General features: G+C 29.3%; 1 protein-coding gene across 1 annotated transcript in view; it reads right to left on the bottom strand.

The window, feature by feature from the left end:
* The window catches only part of LOC122512966 (octopamine receptor beta-2R-like), a 557,896-nt gene that overhangs the window by 301,420 nt on the left and 235,077 nt on the right, over window positions 1–21,399 (bottom strand). The window lies entirely within an intron of this gene.

The following is a 21,399-nucleotide window of genomic DNA, read 5'->3' as shown; positions in this document are numbered from 1 at the left end:
AAAAAGTTACATAAAATACTATAGGTTAAGATTATTATATCTAAAGTTTATAATTCTAAAGCGGACTTTTGACCGCTTTTTGATGCTTCCTGGCCCACTGTGCATTGTCGAAACGACTCAGTTTCATGAATGGGAAAAGAATATATGACTAATGAAATTAAACGAAATCTTTTCATCAACACTATACGGAGAGAATGACATTAGCAAACGTTACAAACAACTAGTAACAAAGTGCGGAAATAAGGGGACTTATATCTTATTGAACAAAAGAAATAAATATATTTGCTCTGTTGAAGCAGCAAGTTTTAATATTTTGTGTAAGAGTGAGACAGATGGTCCCAAAAAATTCCCAGTGACGACACTTAGCGAGACCTGACTGTATATAAAAGTTTTTTGATTGTGAAATATAGTAATGTAAAAATAATCTATTGCTGTTAGGGGAATGTGGGGCAAAGTGGTGACCCTAACATAATAAAATTTTTTTCTTATACTGTGAACGATAATTTCACCATAAAAAAATTCGTGGCTCTTCTGTGATTGTACCACGACGTGTAAAAAATATAATACGAGTAAAATTTAATAATTTATTAATAATACATGCTGTAAACGAAATTGTTACTTTCTCTCCATTCTGTCTTAAGAGCGGGGCAAAGTGGAGACCGTGGAAAAAAATAGACAATATAATTAAAAGTGATTTATTTCTGTATATAAGGCAACTAAAGTTACATAGGTATACAAAAATTAAAGAAATATTAACATAACACAGGCCGACAAAATTTCATCAATTGCATGTTGCCTAAAATGTTATTGCCGATTCTTATAGAATTTTGTCCGTAGAATCCGAATTTGACCTTGAAAATATTAGATTAGCTCTAGTTTTCAAGCAATTTAAGTTTCAATACGCAAAATACGCATTTTTGGCAGTTTTTGAATGGATGTAAAACCATATACCGAAACAGTAAATTTGTCCACATAGGACCAAATTACAGCTTAAATACTGCTCTTTAATATCCAAAAACAAAAAATTTAATTTATATACACTTTAACCTTTAATGTCCAATGCAACATACTCTGTTTCATAAACGTATTGAAAATAACATTACTTTTGACCAGGTATTTAAGTAAAAATTGGTCTCTCTGGGGGTATTTGTGGTCGCTGCTTAGAAATCTGTATTCAGATTTTATTATTCAAAATGGCGGATTCAACATGGCGAATTTTTTTTTTATTTTACATTTTTATCATTAAGGTGCAAACTATTTTTAAAAATTAGTCCGACATTTTTAATTTTTATATTTCATAGCAGATTTATAAGCAGCGACCACAAAAACCCCCAGAGAGACTTATTTTTACTTAAATTGCCTTACCTGGTCAAAAGTAATGATGTTCTCAATACGTTTATGGAACAGCGTTTGTCCCACTGGACATTAAAGGTTAAATTGTATAGAAATTAAATTTTTTGTTTTTGGATCTTAAAGAGCAGTATGTAAGCTTTAATTTGGTCCTATGTGGACCAATTTACTGTTTCGGTATATGGTTTTACATCCATTCAAAAAATGCGTATTTTGCGTATGGAAACGTAAGTTGCTTAAAAACTAAAGCCAATCCAATATTTTCAAGGTCAAATTCGGATTCTACGGACAAAATCCTATAAGAATCGGCAATAACATTTTAGGCAACATGCAATTGATGAAATTTTGTCAACCTGTGTAATCTTCAAATGAGGTTTGTGGAACGCCATGGGCAGTAGCAGAAGTAAGAGTAATTACATAGCCAGTCAAAACGCTAAGAACTGCAGATTGCATGGCGTCTTCCGATCATGTTTTGTTAAGAAACTTTTTTTATGTAATTTCGGAGCATGCTGAAACATTATGCATCTACATGGTTAATAAATTTGACAAAGAAAAAACAATGCTTCAAAACCTCCCCACTTTGCCCTTCTCCACTCTGCTATAAATGCAAATTTTCATTAAAAAATTTATTATTTGGTCAAAAATTAATATAATAAATTAATAATAGTTTTATGATAAATTTATCCTACAAGGAACCCCCTTCAACACCATTACAAATAGTTCGGATGCAAAAACATTATACGATTACTCACTTGTGTTGTAGTACAAGACAATATTTTTAATAATGACAAAAAACTAGGTGCGTTTTTGGCAGTTCGATTATGCGTCATCAGGTTGGTCTGTGTAGTCAAAAATAACATAAAGGCACTTTTTTATCCAAGTTCATAGTGTCTATGAAAGATCGCTCTTTGATATACGGAAGTTATCGTCAACTCACAGCTTTGCCCCGCTCCCCACTTCGTCCTACATTCCCCTATACAAGATGTTCTAAAATTTGGATATATCGTAAGGATCATAGTTTAAATTTTTTTTTAAATTTATTGTAGTTTAGTAACAATTGGGTAAAGATTTAAATGTCCCCCTTCAATAGACAAAAACTGACAAAAACTAAGTGTGACACTTTTGACTAGGACAAAACCCGTTGAATCAAAAATTCGTTTTTGTGTAGGCCGTCATGTCCTATTTTTTAGTCATGGAATCAGAGTTGAAACGTGTAACGAATTTCCGTCACACAGAAAAATATAATTATAAAAATAATAAAATATATATATTAAATAAATTGACAAAGACAATTAATACAAAAATTAAACAACAATTAATAAAAATCACGAATTAATAAAAATCAATTCATGAAGAGGATATAAAAAATAACATAAAATACATTCAATATAAAAACACAATCAAAATATATTTAAAGAAATTTCAATGATTATGATGACTCGAGTCAAATAAAAAACGTTATACATTTGAGATTTTCTGCCCGCGTTATACACTCATACACAATCACACACAAAGTCAATTTATAACAAATAATAATTTACGACATATAATCAACAAAGAGAACAATTATCAAACAAAAATATATCAAGATGATATAAACAATTAAATAAAATGAATTTTCGAACATATGAAAATTATATAAGTAAAATACTCATCGCTTCTTTCATTGACGGGAAATGTCGAACGTCGTGGATTCGGAGATTATTGTAGGCCTTTTTGTACACCAAAATATTATTGAGGTCTAGAGTTTTCCTCCTTTAAATTATCTTAAGTGAATTAATATTTATAGCATTGCACTTGAACAGGATTGCATGTCACTTGAAATCGCCCATTTAATTCTCCATTTCACTCCTTAATTTCACGCGACATATATTTCCGCCCATCGCATTATTAAAAGCGCTACACTAATCAAAATTTAAACAATACGAAAATAAATAAACGAACCAAAATTAATTAAATAATAAAAAGAAACTATATCGAGATTGTAAAATTTTACCTTGAGGTCTACGGCGCGGATTTTCCCTTATCAATTTTTGGGAAGCGAATGAGAAAGAGAATTAGAGGGGCGATTATTTAGTGCCGCGAAAAGATTTCCCCCCAATTCAACCCACTCTCCGAATCCATTACGCGATTCTCCGAAATATTACATTTTTCACCGACTTTTAACAATGACCGAGACGTTAAACAGGTTGCATCTAATTAGGTATATCTCGATAATTATAAACTCAAAAACACAATTAACTAATTTTCCTACAAACGAAAATACGTATTATATTCCTAGAGCTGTCATTGACATATATTTATCGTTATGCGAGGAATGTCAACTGAAAAAAAGACTTGGAAACGAGGATTGGTTGTTCGTCAAATATTTTCTACTCAAATGAAAGCAGATGCCTAGTGGACTTAATTGATATGTAGAGCGAAAAAGATGGAGAATACCGCTTCATTATGAACTATCAGGATCGATTGACAAAATTTACAATGCATCGAGCTCTAAAAACTAAAACCGCTGAGGAAGTCGCATATCATATGACAGATATATTCTGTATATTTGGTGCTCTAAACATTCTACAACGGACAATGGTCGCGAATTTCGGAATCAAGTAGTTGAAAATCTTATACAGATATCGACACTCACAAAGTCTGGGATCAGTATAATTGTCTAATTAAGACATAAGGAATATATTGATATCGTGGATGGCAGTGTCACTTTTATAAATTGTATTGAGTAAATAATTTAGTGCTACATCACAACAAATTTTTGATTCAACAGGTTTTGTCCTAGTCAAAAGTGACACACTTAGTTTTGGTTATTGCAGTATGCCAATTCTAGTTTTGAGCATATTAAACGCCCAATGGTCGAAATGGACCGGCCAAAACTAATTTTGTTTGAACGGCATTTGACAAAACTAGGTTTGGCTTATTGTTACGTCCATTGTCCGTTTTCGGAACTAGGTTTCACAAATCATTTGTAACAGTTGTAAGAAGATATTCTATCGTTAGATAACTGATAAAATCGGGAGCTCATCAAATAATCAAGTCCAACAATCTGAGAAAACCTCGATGTAAAGAAGATGGTTACTTTTGTAAGAACAAAATGGTAGGGATCACAATTAAACAAAAACAAAACATTGCTTATGTTACTGTCGCATCAGTGACACCTCCAGTCTTCTTGTTATCGAATAAGTATAAAACTGATGAAATTTGATACCATACTACCTGAAAATAATGAGAACATGGAACTTAAGGAAGAATTTGATGAGCACAATTCTGAGAACGGTAATAGTGACGACAGTTGCACAGAATATGTTCCGTAGACTGTAAAGTTAACAGTTTCACCATCATTAACTTTACAATCGAAATTAAATGATCTTGTACAAGATTTACACTACCGTCGGGAATTATCGATACGGCTGCACACGCACGGCCCAAAAACATACCAATCTTTAAATCACGATTTTTTTGTAAATACAAATGTCAGAAAATTAACAAATATACCATTCGAAAGATTATTAAATACTACGATTAATGGCACATAACTGAAAATTTTAATAATTTATACAAAGATTGCAGCAATCGACAAATTTGACAAAAAAATTTTAAAAATACAATTTTTTTGGAAATTTTTTTAACCCCTGCACATTTTTTAAAAATTGTAGAAAAAATTTGAAACTTACATAAGTGTGATCATTCAAGTTTCATCTTTAATTTAAGACCAAAAGAGTTTAAAAATCTTATTCGGTTCGTGAGATATCATTATAAACGTCCGAGCATGTTTTTTGACAAATGCATTGAATTAGTCGATTTTGAACGGTTTTTGGCTGAAAATGCTCGTCCGTTTATAATGATATCTCGCTAATCGATTAAGATTTTTGAATTTCTTTGGTCTTAAATTAAAGATGAGACTTAAATGATCACACCTATATAAGTTTCAAATTTTTTCTGCAATTTTTAAAAAATGTGCAGGGGTTAAAAAAATTTCCAAAAAAATTGTATTTTTAAAATTTTTTTGTCAAATTTGTCAATTGCTGCAATCTTTGTATAAATTATTAAAATTTTCAGTTATGTACCATTAATCGTAGAATTTAATAATCTTTCGAATGGTATATTTGTTAATTTTCTGACATTTGTATTTACAAAAAAATCGTGATTTAAAGATTGGTATGTTTTTGGGCCGTGCGCGTGCAGCCGTACCGATAATTCCCGACGGTAGTGTAGGTTTACCTAAAGATGGTGCACAGTACTTAGTCTTATATTTTAGAAAATATAACGAAAATCTGGAATTGCTTTTAAAAAAATAATTATGAGAAACAGCAGATCTGTGGCGATTTAAAAATCGTAACATTGCTACTTGGCCAACAGTCCTGCTTTACTAAGAACCCTGGTTATTTATGCTTATGGGATAGTCGAGATCCACAGAATCATTATACGAAAAAGAATTGGCCAAAAAGAAAATGCTTTGCTACTGGCGCACAAAACTTAATCCGTAAATTCTTAGTGAATCCATGTAATGTCCTGATTCCTCCTCTCCACTTAAAGCTTGGAATTGTGAAGCAATACGTTAAAGCCCTGGATAATTCAGGTGTTTCCAAGTACCTTTAGACGAAATTCCCAAAAATTTCCAAAGCTAAAATAAAAGATGGAGTGTTTGATGAACATCAAATAACACTATTTTAGGACAAAACGTTTCTCTCTAAAATGTATAAATTAAAAAAATCATCTTGGCACAACAGGTCCTTGAGAAGTTGACCGGCTGTTCATCGTGAACATCGGGCAGACGTTAAATAAAGAAATGGAATAATTTTAACTAACTCATAAATTCAAACCTTGACAATTACTCGTTCTAGTGTATCAATACTGCAAGTGCCCTTTTAAGATCCGGAGCCTCATCAGTAAAAAATAGTTGTACTAATGATGTACAATAACTGGCAGGTAATCAAAACTAAACTTTAAAATACTTCCGTTTTGTTTAAAAATAGGTTATCGAAATCAAAAGCCAACCTTATTTTTGAATGTATTACAAAAAATTCAATTGATGTCTTTAAGTTTTGATATTGGTAACTAATTAAAAAACTATAAGCAGAATTGCTAAATCAATTAGTTAGAAAATCATGTTTGGATTTTGTTTCTGTTTAATTCAAATTCAATTGAACATAATTAATTATATTGAACAACATTAATTAATTTATATAAAATCTGTCTCAATTTTCTAATCTTCTTTGAATTTAAGTATGCACATGTGAAATAAAAAAAGTTTAGATTATTCTTTATCTCTTCCCACGTCGTTATGTGTTTATTAAATAACAGTTCTGGTCAGGGTCAACCAAGTACCTAAATATGATTTATTTGATTTTTTTTGTCCTTCTTTTTCGATATTTTTATAAAATAATTGTATTTAGAGCTTAAGAAGTATTTCTATAATTAGTAAGAATAATGATAAAATAAATTTTAAATTAATTAAAAATTTATATATACATATATACATATAATGATTGTGATACAAGATAACAATAATTATAATTAAAGTAGAGATGATTCTATCACTCAGTCGTATTTTAATAAATAGTGAAAATTAACGATCACTCCGAGTCAAGGAAAATAAAAATAAAAGAAATTCAATTCTTTTTACGTTTCGGCAGCACAGCTGTCCTCTTCAGAACGAGAAAAAGGAAATTAGAAAAATTAAAATTATAAATTAAGAGAGGTACAGCTTTGTCGCTGCGATTACAATATGACACTCATATTGTGTCATATTGTGTCATATTGTAATCGTAGCGACAAAGATGTAGGGTGATGTGAAACATGGGGTAATGTGCAACACCGCCGATTTCTGATCTACAGTTTGATATTGAACAGGGCCAAGTATTGCCATTTGCTTGTGTCCTCAGTAACTTGTTTTTGATATATAACTCACGAGACAACTCGCAGCTAGGTTTGCTGTGCGTAAGTTGACTTAAATTTCTCGAGCTTGAAATATTTCTCGCGCTTTATATTTGTAGTCGTTTCGTGAAGGGTTTTAATTTATTTTAAAGATAAGAATGTGTTTATTGTTGGTTTTTTAGGTGTTTTTAAATATCTGTTTATATTTTGTGTTTCCATTGCATTGTATTGCGTACAAATCATTTTTTGCAAAATATCATATTTGGGGTGATGTGCAACACTTTTATCTTTTTCATACTTTACGTGCAATAACTGTAATTCACATGATGAATAACAAATTCTGAGTTATTTTCCTTTAATTATATTCCTTATTCAGTTATGAATAAATAAATAATTAAACAAAAAAATTTTTTTTTTCTTTGGTGAAATCTCCACTTTTTAGAGCTCAACTGTACCTTAGTAATTTTTTGTTTTGGCAGTTTTCGATTAGTTTGCATTGAAAAAGCCTAAAATTAATAAGCAAAGAGATTTCCATCGATATTTATGCATTACATACCTGAATTTTACAGGTGTTGCACATCACCCCAACTTTTTTGGAAAATGCAAAAACAGACGTTTTTGAAAAAGCGAAAAATTTGTAGGAAAAATTTAAAATTCTGAAAATCTAATAATGCAGAAATATTCTATTATAATGCCTCTAAGTCATTCAATTTTGAAATATTAAAAATTTAATTATTTGACATGTTTTTCGTCCAACGAAAAAAAAACGTTGCACATCACCCCACATCACCCTACCTATCTTAATTTATAATTTTAATTTTTCTAATTTTCTTTTTTTCGTTCTGAAGAGGACAGCTGTGCTGCCGAAACGTAAAAAGAATTGAATTTCTTTTATTTTTATTTTCCTTGACTCGGAGTGATCGTTAATTTTCACTATTTATTAATAATTATAATTATTAAGCTAATGTATTTTAAAAAAGAGAAATAAATAAGTGGATTATATTTTAAAACAAAAAACAAAAACATCATATACTAAATTAAAATAATCCAAAAAACATTTACATCTATTATAATAATTATGATTGATTCGAAACATAGATGTTAAGAATTTCTTTTACAGTTAAAATATTTTCATATACTCTCTCTCTCTCTCTCTCTTTTGTAGGTGAATAGCTGTCTGAAATTTCTCTTCTATTTTAGAATAAATCATAATACACACAGAGACTGAACAAAAGCGATAATACGAAATATTTCAACATCCAACTTGACACGATGGTCGTTAGAACTGAAATATTGTTTTGATATCAATGCTGATGTAAAACAGTGAGGATCTCAATCTTTTGTATATTATTTCTTTGTTCTAGTTGCTTTTTTCTTTTTCTTGGTTTGAAATTAATCTTTAAAAATAAATAAAAATACAAAGCTTCCTATAAGGAAAAATTTGGTTTATTCGTAGGTCAACAATTATTTTAGAGCTTCAACATTTCTTTCTATCTCAATAGGAAAATTTAATATGAGGAATTTAAATGAATTTAATATATCGAGCATGAAAATGTCAATCGCATGAGGTTACATTTGCAATTGGTTGAAACAGGTAAGTTTCAGGCTCTTGAGTTCCAGAGATGGTCGTTAAATGGCTTAAGGAAAGTTTTGTGTCTGCTACATCGAATTACTAATACAACTTGAATGCTATAAAGGAAACTTACGTCGATCTTACTGCCTCGATTTCAACTAAATAGAACTTTCCTTGCGGTTATCTATAATTAAATCCCAATTCGCTCTAATAAATTTTCTTCCTATTTTCCCTCATAGAAATTCTGATAAAAAACATCGCTTCTTTATTTGAGAAAGTACATTTAATTGAAATGAAATTTACATACACTCGAATCTTAATATAACGAGTCTCGATATAACCAGATATAACGAGCTCTTGATACAACGAACTGTCAACTCTCGTTACAACACGTTACAACGAGAAATATTTCTCCTCTTTTATTCCCACTACTATTTGAAAACATTTGAGCATCGTTTTTTTCACATGACATTAATTACAGTTACTTAACTTCACACAAATAAATTGTTTAAGAGTGGGGCCCCCTCTCGCAGTCGTTATATCAAGATTTTCGGATCCCTCACTTCTCGTTATATCAAGATTCAAGTGTATTTTACTTGGAAAAAAAACCATTTTCCATTCAAAATAAATGTTACCAAATCTATTTTTCACGTTATAATTATTTAACCGCCGGATCGTAGAAGGGCATATAGCTAATGTAATTTAAATGGGCTATATACACTTCTACGATTCGGCGGTTCAATTATTCTTAAATAAAGAAAAATAATGAAAAATATATCACTGCAATATATTAATTATTTTTTATTATTTTATAAATTGTTTAAAGTTCGTCATATTTTAAAATAAGCAAAATTAAAACAAGAGAAGAAAATTAATTTTTGAAACGATTTGCAGGTTAAATACTGAAAGAATATTTAAGTTTTAGTTTCAGAAGCGCATTTGCATTTTTCATTTTGTGAAAGAGCGTAAAAGTCGAAAAAATCTGAAAGATGATGAAAAATGGACAAAGACCGTGATGCGCTGGTGTTTTTTCCAAGCTTTTATCGGAGCTTTAATTAAACCACCAGCTTTGAGTTGAGTGTGTAGAGGAAAGTCTAATCCACTGAAAAACGTCTCGATTCTATACTAGAGCAATTCTTACACACTGTGTAATGACTCTTTTTTCTAAAAAATTTTATTCACTTTATCATATATTTTCAAAAATAAATGTAAATAATAAGGAATAAAAAAGATTATCTATTCTCGTAAATTAAAATTTTTAGGAATATTCTTTGATAGCTTTTAGTTTATTTTAAATATATTCTTTTCCAATAAATAAAAAGTGAAAATGAGAAATTCCATCCGAAATCACAAATTCACCCATTTTTGTGCAAAAATGGCAGAGTTTTTCTGTACTTTATCACTATCAGTGGTACTTCTTACTTAACAACTATATACATATACATATATACATATATATATAAAAGCTTTACTTTTATTCCATAGAAAAACGACAATGCTGGAGGCAATCTCCTGGTTTAGTTAGGTCACCACCACTGGAAAAAGAAGAAATGCAAAGTACCACAATAGAAATACGAAAAAAAAGATGAAAAATTGTTGATGGATATTGGAAAAAAAATCGACAAGTATAAAATTAAATAAAGTGACACCCATTATTTAGTTTTTACACGTAAAATTCGCAAAATAGAATGTTAAATTTTATAAAAATACTTTATTGACTATAATAAAGTTACTATAATTATAGAAGCAAAACATTAAATTCGCAATTTCTTTTTGGAACGTTCCATTATGATAAATATTTTACATTTTCTTCACGAAAATCGTAAATTAAAGCTGTAATGTTGTCAACTATACAGAATTTGACTACAAGTATTAAAAACAATTATTATTAATTATTATTATTAATTATTAAAATAACAGACTGTCCCATGAGGTTATAAAATTATGAGAAACAAGTCACAACTGGACATACAGTTGGTTATAATTTATATATATACATCGTTTTAAAATGTCATCTACGATAGAAAGACATAAAAATGAAAGGAAAGACCCTACAAAATTTATGTTAAATTCGTACAATTTCTATTTTCCTCCTTACACTCTTTTCTTTTATCAAGAGTTTTTATTAAGAAAAAAAGTTGTTACTACCGTATAGTATTAATATTCTTTTTCCTTAAAAAAGAGATAAAAATTTTTCCAATTTAAAAAACGTAAATTTTTTACGTCTTTTTTAACATTTACTTTACAGACCTCTTTATTTTTTATTGTAAAAATACACAAAGTGACAAAGAAAGTAAGCTTATTTTTTTATTTCAAAAATCGCCTTAAAAGGAAAAGAATATTCCTATTTTGTTTCTGTATATGGGTCATTCTTTAGAAAAGAAAAATTTTTAAATTCTTTTTTATAATATTTTAAAAACTAAGAAATATTTCGATATTAGTTATAACTAACAGTCTACACTGTAAAAAATTTAGGGAGTTAACGGACTCGGGAGTTGGGAGTGAAATTTTTCGAGTTAAAAATCAACTCCAAAAGAGAGTTAATTTCTAACTCCCTTCATTCAACACCCGCGCGAGTTATTTTTTCCTTGGGGAGTTAGCATTTGGGTGTGAAATTTTAACTCTCTTTATTTAACTCCCCTGGCATTAACTCCCCAATGGGTGCGACTTTTATAGACCCCCCAGGGGAGTTAAAATTTAACTCCCTTTTTTTACAGTGTATAAATTCCAGTAGTCATATCTTTTAGTTTGTCCGTTTCTGATAGCTTGTTTAAAAAGATTTGTATATGAATTTTTAAATTGATTCTCTTAAAAAATCTCGTATTTGTGTTTAATATAAATGTTTATGTTTTATGTCCATTTGTGCCACTTGGCATCAAATTCAGATTCAATTGACTAGAAAATTTTAGTGTCCCAAGAAACTTAAATTGAATTTGATTTAGTATATTTCTTAATTACTTTTTTAGAAAACGGCTCCTATATACTATTTTAATTTTTATTGTAAAATAATGAGAGAGGCCTCGAGAGTTGGAATCCACAATAAAACTCCATTTCTGTAAGTCTTTTTATTTAAAGTGAGTTTAAGCTCACCGTGCATATTAATGGCAAAAATTTTGTATCTTTAATGGCAAATGAAAACTGATAGTAAAGGGATGTAACAAGGCCCAATAATGGCACATTAATGACTAAAATTTTCTATCTATGATGGCAAATTATAATTGACATTATTGGAGCGTTGCTTAGCCTAGTGATGGCACATTATGGCTAAAATTTTGTATCTATAAATTCTTGTAAAAAATCTCAATTCTGCTATAAAATGCAATTAAAAAAGTCAATGAACGTTAAAAATGTTATTTTTTTGGGACATATGAAGAAACTAATCAAATCACTGAAAATTGTATTTTTGTTAAATATCTGATATAAAAATCATCATCATTGATATCACTTTGATCGGTAAAGTCTATAACTTCTATTAATTGATGAATAATATTTCCTATTTTAACTATCACTTTTACCAGGGTTTTTTTTATCGTTTTCGAGATATACCGAATGGAAAGTTTGACTTCGAGGTTTGGCTCAGGTAAAAATGATTCGTACGAAATTCGTACGCATTTTGTTCCGAAATCCGGCCAGATACGTACAGGCAGAATTCCTATCGAATTCGTATGAAATTACTAGCGAAATACGTGTGGCGTTTTGAAACGTTTTTTCGCACGAATATTCTTGCGAATAATACCCGGATTTTTTTAAATGGATTCTCAAGAAATATTTTCGTTGGAAATCCATATGAAAATTCGCCCGGAATAATTTTTGACAATTTCTTCAAAAATTTTCGGTCAAATTTCAATACGAAATTCGTACAAAACTCGAGCGAATTACGAACGAATGTATTTTGAAAATTTTTTATAAAATTCTGCTCGGAAATTCGTATGGAATTCCGCACGAAAAGTCAGCCAAAAATTTCTTCAAAAATTTTCGATGCAATTTCTTTACGAAATTTCTCGTACGAAATTCGAGCGAATTACGAACGAATTTATTTTGGAAAATTTTCATAAAATTCTGCTCGGAAATTCGTACAGAATTCCACACGAAATGTCAGCCAAAAATTTCTTCAAAAATTTTCGGCTACATTTCCAAAATAAATACGTTCGTAATTCGCTCCAATTTTGTACGAATTTATTTTGGAAAATTTGCTGAAAATTTATGAAAGAATTTTTGGCTGACATTTTGTTCGGAATTCCGTAGGAATTTCCAAGCAGAATATTATAAAAAATTTTCAAAATAAATTCGTTCGTTATTCACTCGAATTTCGTATGGAAATTTCGATGAAAATTTTTGAGGGAATTTTTGGGTGACATTTCGTGCGGAATTCCGTACGAATATCCGAGCAGAATTTTATAAAAATTTTCCAAAATAAATTCGTTCGTTATTCGCTCGAATTTCGTACGAATTTCGTATGGAAAATTCGTCGAAAATTTTTAAAGAAATTTTTGGCTGACATTTCGTGCGGAATTCTATACGATTTTCCGAGCAGAGTTTTAAAAAAAATTTTCAATACAAATTCGTTCGTAATTTGCTCGAATTTCGTACGAATTTCGTATGGAAATTTGACCGAAAATTTTTTAAGAAATTGTCAAAAATTATTCCGTGCGAATTTCCATACGGATTTCCGAACGAAAATATTTTTTGAAAATCCATTTAAAAAAATCCGGGTATTATTCGCACGAAAATTCGTGCAAAAAAACGTTTCAAAACGCCACACAAATTTCGCTAGTAATTTCATACGAATTCGATAGGAATTCTGTACGAATCTGGCCGGATTTCGGAACGAAATGCGTATGAATTTCGTACGAATCATTTTTACCTGGGGGGTTTATCGATTTTTGAATGGCATACACATGTAAAATGATATATATTGCGAATAAGACAAATGTATAATAAATAAAAAATATCTTATTTTAGTTAACAATAAGTCTAACTAATGTTTAATCGCATCTGACAGTCACTTTAATAAAACATTAATTGCTTAAAGAAAAAAAAAATTATCATTCCTCTTGAAGTTTGCAACGCTGCTTAAGAAGATCGTCTTAAAAGTTGTAGGTATTTGTTCAAGTCCTAGGTTCGTGGTGGTGAGATGGAAAGTTTTAAATTTTAAAAGAGCTTGTAATTAAGATTCTTTAGATTATGAAAAGCTATTAAAAAGTTGACAATTTCCGTTTTGTAAATTTTATCATTGTAGATGTTGATAGAGTGGCAAAAATAGTAATTAAAAAAAATTAAAAATTAAAAATAACGTAGCACTGCAATATGAATTTTTAATGTAATCACTTTTAAATGTTAATCAACTTTGAATTATATTATATACTTTTATTACTAACAAAACTTTAATTAGAAAGTTTAATTAAATCTCCTCTCCTATATAATATTGATATATTCGTTGTCGTTTTGCCGTTCGTGAAATTCCGTCCAGTTTTTAAAAAACCACCGCCAAGTTGTATATTTTGCAATTAGCTTTGTATACATTTTATGAACACTTTCTTCAGTGATGTACAAAAGTTTTAATAATTCAAAAATAAATTATAGGGGAAAAGGTTCGGTTGTGGGCATGGTTCGGTTGTGGTCACCCCCACAGAACTTTTGACAGAAATGAGATTTTTCTAATCTGCCAAATGTCACGTGTGTGTTATGACCAAACGTAGTTATCGATGCGAATACAAAAGTGATTAGACAACTGTGCTTTTTACTATATATAAATTAATTTTTCGACACGTTGAATATAACAAAAATGTATTTTTAAACATTGTTAAATATTCAACAAATCGAAGTGAATTAATTAAAATGATAAGTTCAATGCGTATTTACACAGTAAATATTTTATATTTTGTGCTCCAATACAAAGTATCACAACCATGTTCACAAGCAAATTTTTTTTTTCATGATGTTTCAAAATGATGGTAAAGTTTGGTTGTGGGCACCTAATTTGATTCGGTTGTGGACACCACTCTTATTCTTGACAAATCGTGAAATATCGTAGTCGATATAATCATAAGTAATTCCTTACAACATTTAATAGCGTTTTATGAATTTTAAAAGTTTCGTAGTTTAGCACGGAAATTAATATGACAAGACTTTGATTTTTATGCGTCATTCGTAGCTAGTGACTATGCTGCTGAGGTTCAGGGTTAGAAATCTTATATGTCCTTACATGGGGAGGAAGTAATGTCAAAATTAGATAAAATCATCCTTACGTAGTTAATGAATGGTTACTTAGTTAATTTTTTTTGCATTTTTATTTTATTTTTATTTGATTTTTTAAGAGTGCCCACAACCGAACCATAATTTTCTTTGTTAGAAAAATGCCCACTTTACTGAATTTTTAATAAAATTTTTCTAGTCAATGGAATCAACTTAGTTTCTTCATCAGTAGTTAGCTAAGATCCTTAGGTTTAAATACATATACATATATTTGCTTATTATCTACAAGGACACAAATTATGAGTCATATGAATTTAAATTCAAAATGTCATGTACAAATTTTGTAAGAAAATGATATATGGAGATATAAAGTTTCAATAAGATAGAAATAAATAAGTACATGCAAATAAATTTAATTACAACCGAGCGAGCGAGGAATATATCGATAGTTTTAATTAATAAAAGCCTAAAGTTTTGGCAAGTAAAGGCAAAAGGGGGTTTGATAACGTTCCCTAAGGAGAAGAGAGCAAGGAACACCTTTGTTTCGATCGCATTGTAAGTTAGTAGAACTTTTGGCATGATTTATAACCTATAGATACCTCCATATTTAGCAAGTCCAGCTTCAAATGGCAATGTTGGTCCATTGGGATTGTAAATTTAATGGACAATCGATACATAAATTCTACTCCCTCGCAGGATCTTAAATCTTTATTATTCGAAGAAATGTTTTATTTATTTTTCATTTTACTCTAATTTTAAAATTTACATCATATTTCTATTTTTTGTTGTTGCAAATCATTAGAATATATTCCAAGCGAAAATATATTCTATTTTGGTTGAAACTAAAAATTATGGTTAAAAAGAGTATCCAGGATTAGGAGGGGTAAAATGATTTAATCTAATGTCTGCATTTTTTAATTGTTTTTAAAAATTTTCAATTAGTTTTTTAAATTCTTAATTGGTTTATGGGTATTTTAGGCTACTAAAATAAGGTAACTTGGGTTTATTATGAAATATGATATTTTCTGCACAATTTCCGATATTGAAAATTTCAATCCGATTATTGGAACAGAAGTTACAGATTAAAAAAAATAGTACCAAAAAGTTTAACGACTTGTATCTCCGACATTTTTTATTTTTTTTCAAACAAAACAATTGGAGATATTTTTTTTATCACCATATTGGATTTGACCTGCATTTTGGATCCGCCATTTTGAATTTTGAAAAACCATCATCAGATCTACAATCAGCGACCGCAAACCCCATAATTAATACGTTTTTTAAGCTAATTCAAATATTTTACTTTTGCGAAAAATGAAACTATTATTAAACATTAAATAATTAATTTATAACCAATAATTTTCTTAAAAATATGAAACATTTCTACAAATTATGAGATTTCTTTAAAAATAGGCTGCAACGACTTTAAGGGATGTATAATGAACTGACCGTGTTATATTTTCACATTAATTTATTCATGTAAAGATATACAAATGTAATTAAAAAACATTTTTTTAATTTGTATTTTTGATATTTTTATGAAATACAGAATTTTTTGTGACATTATAACATGTAGGTTAAAATTCGATAATCATAGAAATGTCCCTGGTGAATTTAAGGGAATTTCTTTTTTTTTTAAATTTATGTTAATTGATTCGGTATATATTTCCCAAGGTGAACAACATTTTTCCATGAACGGATGCAATTTAATTAGAAACTTTTTTATTCCTTCATTTATAACATTTCTGTAAACATATTTGTAAGGAAATATGAGCACACAGAGTTAGATGTTTTCGTTTTGGCAAGCACTTTAATGCAAAATTAAATTTTTTTAAAATGTTCTTCAATGTTGAGTAATTCAATTTCCTCTGATTGAAAATTTTCATCTGATGTTTGATGTTTATTTTACAATATTTATTTTGCATTCAATTTTTTAGTTTTTTTTCAGACAAAAGTATAGTGCGATTACAATTAAAATGTCATTTTTGATCATTGTATACAAATGTTGGAATTAGGGGTTTTTTAATTTTATAATATTTTGGAAAATTATAAATTGACAGTGATGGGCCAAGCTTGATCCAGTAACAGTAAATTATTGTCAGTTTAATGTAAAAAATTTTGTATCTTTAATGGCAAATTATAATTGCTAGTAATGGGTCGTAACCATTTTAAAACCGAGCAAGACAAACTATATGACTTTAATTTTAACAAGAAAATATTGTGAGAAACAATGTCAAAGGCTTTATTAAAATCAAAAAGGATAATTATTGTTATCGTCCTACAATGTATGGCCCACAGTATGTCATCAGTGACGTTTAACAACAGACTCAACTTTAGAATCTTTTACCATATCAGATCTTCCATTTTGAGTTTTTAAAATCTGACATAAGATTTATGAACAACGTCCACGAAAACCAAAACAATAAGCTACATAAACAATTAATACCTGTTTAATTTTCATGTTTGTCAAATTGAATCGACCATATTAAATTTTGAAAATATGACATCGCAGATTCAAAATTAGCGATCCAAAAAACCCTCATATAAAAAGTTTTGTAAAAAATGAACAATTTTTGGAAGATTTTTAACAACAATGTTTATAATTATTTGTTTTCAAAAGAGGAAAAACATTTTCTGTCATAATTTAAAATAAATATAGGATATAAATTTAGTTTCTTTGGGAAGGGAAATAATTTAAAAACATAACTTCTTCGCTTCTCAGTAGAATTATGTGGTATATTTAAAGTTAAATTCAGGTCTTACTTCTGTCAAGTGGTTTAAACACGATTGATTAATGAGCTTTGAGCACACAGAGCAATACTACAGGATATAACCTGCCTTCAGTGTCCTATTCGCAAATAATTCAACAGTTTACTGTCATGAAGAAATAATCTCCTAATTGCGAGCCATTGAAAGCAATAAATTCTATATTTAGAATGTATAGTAAAATACTTAATACAGAAAAACGATATGAATTCCTAATAGAAATAGAATCTATAGAAAAAGAAATATGTTTAAATAAATGTACTTTGGAAAATATTAAAACAGTTGATTTTGCAATGTGACATTAATTGTAAAAAAAAGAGTTTATAATTGCGAAAGATGAGAATTTCTCTATTAAAATTAAACATCATTTGTGAGTTTTAAGCAAATATTTGAAAGTTCCGCATATGTTTATGTCATGGTATTTCAATATTACATATATACCTATTTTTTCGTTGTACGCAGTCAAAGGTAGATTAACGAAATTTGCCATCCCAAGTTCCAATTTTTAAGCTTTTCAAAGATTCGATGAGAGTTATTCAACCTACGATTCTCAAAGATTGAATTGAAATTGACTATTGGACGAATCGTATGCAGAAATCTCTATTAACGTCAAAGAAAATATTTACTATGTAAAAAAAGGGGATGGGGAGTTTTATTACTTTATAAAAAGAATATTTGTTAATTTCATAACTATTTTGTTTTCTCCTCAAAAGTAAAAATAAAAAATGGTTCGGTGTGTCCGACACTCTTTGAAAATAGTATTTAGTCCAAGAAACCATAATTCAGTTGGTGTTTAAGCAAGCAAACTCAATATGGTCAAATGCCCAAAAATAGATTTTCCTTCATGCTGATTATTTTCGTATTATGATTTTTTAATAATACTGCGAGTAGGGTACCACCTTCACATGTAGAATTACTAGTATAACGATCTAAACGATATAATATATCATATTTAGAAAAATCTAATTCAGTCGATTTAATGTCCGAGTTAAGCAAAGTTTCTGTTAAAGCTATTACATTAAATGTACATAAAGAAACTGATTCACGCAGGAGATTTAACTAAGTTCTGATACCTCTAATATTCTAGTAGTATACTTGAACATCGAAAGTGTGAGGCAGCTTATATTTGTGTGTGGACGTTGGGTGGGACACACCATCAGCACTCACACAAGTTATTCAATCAATGATAGTGGGTGTATTCCTAACTTCAAATAGCGCATGATCTAAGTCGACACCACATCTGAGACCACTTTCAGATTTTTCATTTTCACGATGCATGGAGTTTCCTGTCGATAAGATATTTTGATGTCTGTTTCTCCCAGTTGACGACAAGACATCAATTCCTTCCTGAGAGATGAAAATTCTTCCTGTTGAGCCTTTGTTTTGTCTTGTGTCAGTGATATATATTTCAGACCTACGTTTTTTTGCACCTTTAGGAATGAATTCAGGAGTTATTTGGCTTCTTCCTCCAATCGGCAGATTCTTTTGATTATGTGTAAGAGATCAAATACCGTAAGTATCGATACCATCAAGAAATATAGGACGATCACAGAAAGACAGAAGTTGAGAATCCTTGTTCTTATCATCATTGCGTGAATCATACTTTTTCAGTACATCCACTTTGAAAAAATTACAAGAAAGTCACATTTAGGCAAAAAAAAGATCAAAATCATGTGAAACTGTATCTCAATTTGAAACCATTGGGGCATTTAAACACTTCTCCAACAATACAACCAAAACAACATACAAAACTAGGTTAAATTATACGAAAAATAGAGAGCACCGTAGAGACTATGTCCAAAGCGAACGTTTAATAATTTTTCCTTTCTGTTTTTATTAATATTATAGGCAATTATCGGAGGGTGAGAAATCGGTTTACATATTTATTTAATAGATGACTGTTATGAATTATTAGTAACAAATTAAATGAAGATAAATTTTGATATTTCTAAGTCTCTATATTAAACTTTATTTTCCTTTACAAGTAAGAATACTCATACCCTATACAAGTATACCTACAGTTTTACGTTTTAAAGAGGTAATCTACCCCAGTCCCTGGTGGGACCTTTCTAATCCCTTGTTACTCTGTACGTAACTCGTCTGTACCTCAGCATGAAAGGTTACAACCACTAGCATAAGAGGGAATGGAAAAACGCTGCTGATACAGGAAGATTCGCTTTTGCGAAGAATCCCACCCAAAGAAGACAGGTGTCCAATGAAATGGACAAGCAGTTAGTCACCGTCATCCAACCCCGACAGTCTCAGGCTCCGACCTCGTCTGACTGCCAGATAAGGATTCGGATGCTACCAGCGGAGACCACGCGTAGGTTCTGCTTACAGACCGAAGTCTCATTCAACCTTAGTGCCGAAGTACATGGCGTGATGCGTTTTTATCTCTGACACGATATATTTAACATTACACTGATAGAAAAGGATTATCAGATTTTAGTCACTTTCGATAGATTTTTTCACGCTGATTACGAATCTGAAAATTCATAACATTTTATTTTTTTTCAGGTTACTTGTATTTTATTCCAAAAAAATGTTTTGCAATCTTGACGTACATACTCAACAAAATAAATAAATAATTCCAACATATAATTGAAGTCTTTGAAATGAAGTATTCCTGTGAATTTAACGTTTTGTTTTTCCAAAATTAAATTGGAAAACATTGCTTTCAGTAATTGTTTTTATCCATTAGAATAAAAGCAGACAATATTAAAAATTAAAATAAATTTAATCATTTAACAATGAGAAAATAATTTTTATAATAAAAAATTAAATTATAATTAATTTTATGAATTAATTAAGTGTTTAAATATAGCAAAAAATTTGATTTGTATGATCACTGAATATCTAATTTAATATACATTTTTTTCTTCTACTAGTCAGTCATTTAATTTCTATTTTAGAAGAATTGATTAATTTAATTTATTTAAAATTAAGATATAAAAACTGTAAAATACAAACGCTTAAATAAAATTTTAAATAAAAACTTTTGTAGAGATTTCTAAAAATTAGATTGCTAAACATTTTTTTTGGAATAAAATATAAGTAACCTGAAAATAATATAAAATGTTATGAATTTAAATGCTAAAAGATTCATTTGTTTATCACTTGTTTCACAATGCTGAGGTTAAACATGGTGCTAATAAAATTTGATTAATGACAAAATTTAATGCAAAAGAAAAAATGATTTTTAATTGCCTTATCGGAAATGCCTTTGAATTCTTCCTCAAAGAAATTGTTGGCTGTGATTCAAGCTTTCATTTGAATCCAGAAACAAAATTCTAGCACCTCTTATTTTTCTTTTAATCATAATTAAATATAGTCAAAAACATGCTTTTTTCACTTTTTAACACTACTTTTCTCAAAAACTCGACGTGCTCACGGAGAAAATTTCTTTAATAATGATTACAATAGTCTACATTACAGCTCAGATATGTGACCACTTTTTGTAATGATTACGAAAACTATGTAATTTATTAAGAATTTAGTAGGAGCGATTACTATAATTACTTTAATGAATCCAAACACTGTATTAATCGTGTTGAAATTTATTTTTTGGAATCATTAATAGTTTAGATGTACAGGTTCAGAAAGGGTACTGTAGGCATTCACGCAGAGACTTGTTA

The sequence above is a fragment of the Leptopilina heterotoma genome, unplaced genomic scaffold, assembly GCF_015476425.1.
Source record: "Leptopilina heterotoma isolate Lh14 unplaced genomic scaffold, ASM1547642v1 Lhet_130, whole genome shotgun sequence".
Taxonomy (NCBI): Eukaryota; Metazoa; Arthropoda; class Insecta; order Hymenoptera; family Figitidae; genus Leptopilina; species Leptopilina heterotoma.
Note: the sequence above shows the minus strand (reverse complement) of the source record. Positions and strands in the feature narration are given on the sequence as shown.